Source organism: Triticum aestivum, chromosome 6B (genome assembly GCF_018294505.1).
Source record: "Triticum aestivum cultivar Chinese Spring chromosome 6B, IWGSC CS RefSeq v2.1, whole genome shotgun sequence".
NCBI lineage: Eukaryota > Viridiplantae > Streptophyta > Magnoliopsida > Poales > Poaceae > Triticum > Triticum aestivum.
In genome coordinates, this window is record NC_057810.1 from 424,714,822 (window position 1) to 424,718,763 (window position 3,942).

Consider the following 3,942-nt stretch of genomic DNA (forward strand, 5'->3'; position numbering starts at 1 on the left):
TTCTGCGTGTGCAAAACTGGCTTGCACCCGTTGTAGATGGACGTAGAGCTTATCACACCCGATCATCACGTGGTGTCTAGGCACGACGAACTTTGGCAATGGTGCATACTCAGGGAGAACACTTCTTGATAATTTTTAGTGAGAGATCATCTTAAAATTCTACCATCAATCAAAGAAAGATATGATGCATAAAGGATAAACATCACATGCAATCAATATAAGTGATATGATATGGCCATCATCATCTTGTGCTTGTGATCTACATCTCCGAAGCACCGTCATGATCACCATCGTCACCGGCGCGACACCTTGATCTCCATCGTAGCATTGTTGTCGCTACGCCATCTATTGCTTCTACGACTATCGCTACCGCTTAGTGATAAAGTAAAGCAATTACATGGCGTTTGCATTTCATAAAATAAAGCGACAACTATATGGCTCCTGCCAGTTGCCGATAACTTCGGTTACAAAACATGACCATCTCATACAATAAAATATAGCATCACGTCTTGACCATATCACATCACAACATGCCCTGCAAAAACAAGTTAGACGTCCTCTACTTTGTTGTTACAAGTTTTACGTGGCTGCTATGGGCTTAGCAAGAACCGTTCTTATCTACACATCAAAACCACAACGATAGTTCGTCAAGTTAGTGCTGTTTTAACCTTCGCAAGGACCGGGCGTAGCCACACTCGATTCAGCTAAAGTGAGAGAGACAGACACCCGCCAGCCACCTTTAAGCATGAGTGCTCGTAACGGTGGAACCAGTCTCGTGTAAGCGTACGTGTAATGTTGGTCTAGGCCGCTTCATCTCACAATACCGCCGAACCAAAGTATGACATGCTGGTAAGCAGTATGACTTGTATCGCCCACAACTCACTTGTGTTCTACTCGTGCATATGACATCTACGCATAAAACCTGGCTCTGATACCACTGTTGGGGAACGTAGTAATTTCAAAAAAATTCCTACGCACACGCAAGATTATGGGATGGCATAGCAACGAGAGGGGAGAGTATTGTCTACGTACCCTCGTAGACCATAAGCGGAAGCGTTATGACAACGCGGTTGATGTAGTCGTACGTCTTCACGATCCGACCAATCCTAGCACCGAACGTAAGGCACCTCCGTGTTCAGCACACGTTCAGCTCGATGACGTTCCCCGGGCTCCGATCCAGCAAAGCGTCGGGGATGAGTTCCGTCAGCATGACGGCGTGGTGACGATGATGATGTGCTACCAGCGCAGGGCTTCGCCTAAACTCCGCGACGATATGACCGGGGTGGAATATAGTGGAAGGGGGCACCGCACACGGCTAAGGAACGATCCATAGATCAACTTGTGTGTCTATGGGGTGCCCCCTGCCCCCATATATAAAGGAGTGGAGGAGGGGAGGGCTGGCCCTCTCTATGGCGCGCCCTAGGGGAGTCCTACTCCCACCGAGAGTAGGATTCCCTCTTTCCTAGTCCAACTAGGAGTCCTTCCAAGTAGTCGGAGTAGGAGATAAGGAAGGGGAAGAGAGAAGGGAAGGAAGAAGGGGGTGCGGCCCCTCCCCCTAGTCCAATTCGGACTAGGCCATGGGGGGCGCGCGGCCTACCCTAGGCAGCCCCTCTCTCTTTCCCGTATGGCCCAATGAGGCCCAATACTTCTCCCGGCGAATTCCCGTAACTCTCCGGTACTCCGAAAAATACCCGAATCACTCGGAACCTTTCCGAAGTCCGAATATAGTCGTCCAATATATCGATCTTTATGTCTCGACCATTTTGAGACTCCTCGTCATGTCCCCGATCTTATCCGGGACTCCGAACTCCTTCGGTACATCAAAACTTATAAACTCATAATAAAACTGTCATCGTAACGTTAAGCATGCAGACCCTACGGGTTCGAGAACTATGTAGTCATGACCTAGAACTATTCTCGGTCAATAACCAATAGCGGAACCTGGATGCCCATATTGGTTCCTACATATTCTACGAAGATCTTTATCGGTCAAACCGTATAACAACATACGTTATTCCCTTTGTCATCGGTATGTTACTTGCCCGAGATTCGATCGTCGGTATCCAATACCTAGTTCAATCTCGTTATTGGCAAGTCTCTTTACTTGTTACGTAATGCATCATTCCGTAACTAACTCATTAGCTACATTGCTTGCAAGGCTTATAGTGATGTGCATTACCGAGAGGGCCCAGAGATACCTCTCTGACAATCGGAGTGACAAAACCTAATCTCGAAATACGCCAACCCAACATGTACCTTTGGAGACACCTATGGTACTCCTTTATAATCACCCAGTTACGTTGTGACGTTTGGTAGTACCCAAAGTGTTCCTACGGTAAACAGGAGTTGCATAATCTCATAGTTACAGGAACATGTATAAGTCATGAAGAAAGCAATAGCAACATACTAAACGATCAAGTGCTAGGCTAACGGAATGGGTCATGTCAATCACATCATTCTCCTAATGATGTATTCCCGTTAATCAAATGACAACACATGTCTATGGTTAGGAAACATAACCATCTTTGATTAATGAGCTAGTCAAGTAGAGGCATACTAGTGACGTTATGTTTGTCTATGCATTCACACATGTATCATGTTTCCGGTTAATACAATTCTAGCATGAATAATAAACATTTATCATGATATAAGGAAATAAATAATAACTTTATTATTGCCTCTAGGGCATATTTCCTTCATCTTGTAATAACAAGAGGAGCTAGGGATGAATGTAAGAATGGCAAGGGTAATAAGTTATCCATAAGGATTTATCGGTGGTAGGGAATTGCAAAAGAAGTGGGCACAAAGTATCGAGAGAACTTCAGCGAGTATCTTCGGAATCTTCTGGAGTAGCAAACGATCATCGGGAGTGAGGGGCTCTTCGGGAGAAAGTATTTTCGAGAACCTGAAGTTAGTTTTGTTTTTTTAGCAAAATCATTTAACCCGAATAGAAGAGAGATCAGAGTCCCAGAGTATAGGTCGAGGAATAAAAGATCCTAATACCACCCAATGGCGACATGGGCCCATGGGCCGCACAGCCATGTTAGCAAAACAGTTTTTATCGACTAGACTCAACTTCGACCAAGGAGTTGGGAAGGGGATTCCTGCAGGTAGTCGGCTTTGATACCAACTTGTGACGCCCCCGATTCAATCGTACACGAATCATGCATGCAAACGTGTACGATCAAGATCAGGGCCTCACGGGAAGATATCACATCACAACTCTAAAGACATAAATAAGTCATACAAGCATCATAATACAAGCCAGGTGTCAGGACCCCGACTCGATGCCACATAGGTCTAGCATGTAACACCTCATATCACTTTGCGGCCTCACGCACGGTATCCCACGGGTGTCGTCTTACCTTTGCCCGGGACCGTTTGCGCCTTTTGGCACACGTATATGATAGTGTCGCTAGCACCCATATGATAAGGAGCCCGGGCTGACATGGCTAGTCGTAAATCCAAAGTGGCACAGACTTACAGGGACAGGCATCCATGACCCAGCAACGAACGTGTCGGTCATTAGCAAGTGGGTCCGGGCTGTACCACTGGGCTAGCAGGACTCCGGTAAACCGGGCTGTAGCGGGCTAACAGGACTCTGGTACTCAAAGCGTGACATTTCCCCGAAGGGACAGACACAGGAACGAAGAAGGACACATGCCGGCCAGCCTAGGTGTTCCGGAGCAGTAGAAAGCTACCATGGCTCGGTGGAACACTAGGAGACATTTCCCGGTAAGAGAGGCTACTAAAGATAAACAACTAGATAGTCAGATCCCACACATACCAAGCATTTCAATCATACATGCAATATGCTCGATATGTGCAAATACAACAAGGCATCACAACATGACTTTATGACACAAGTACTTTATTTAAGGCTCAGAGAGCCATACATAACATACACATAGATACGGGTCACACGACCCAGCATTCAATGTC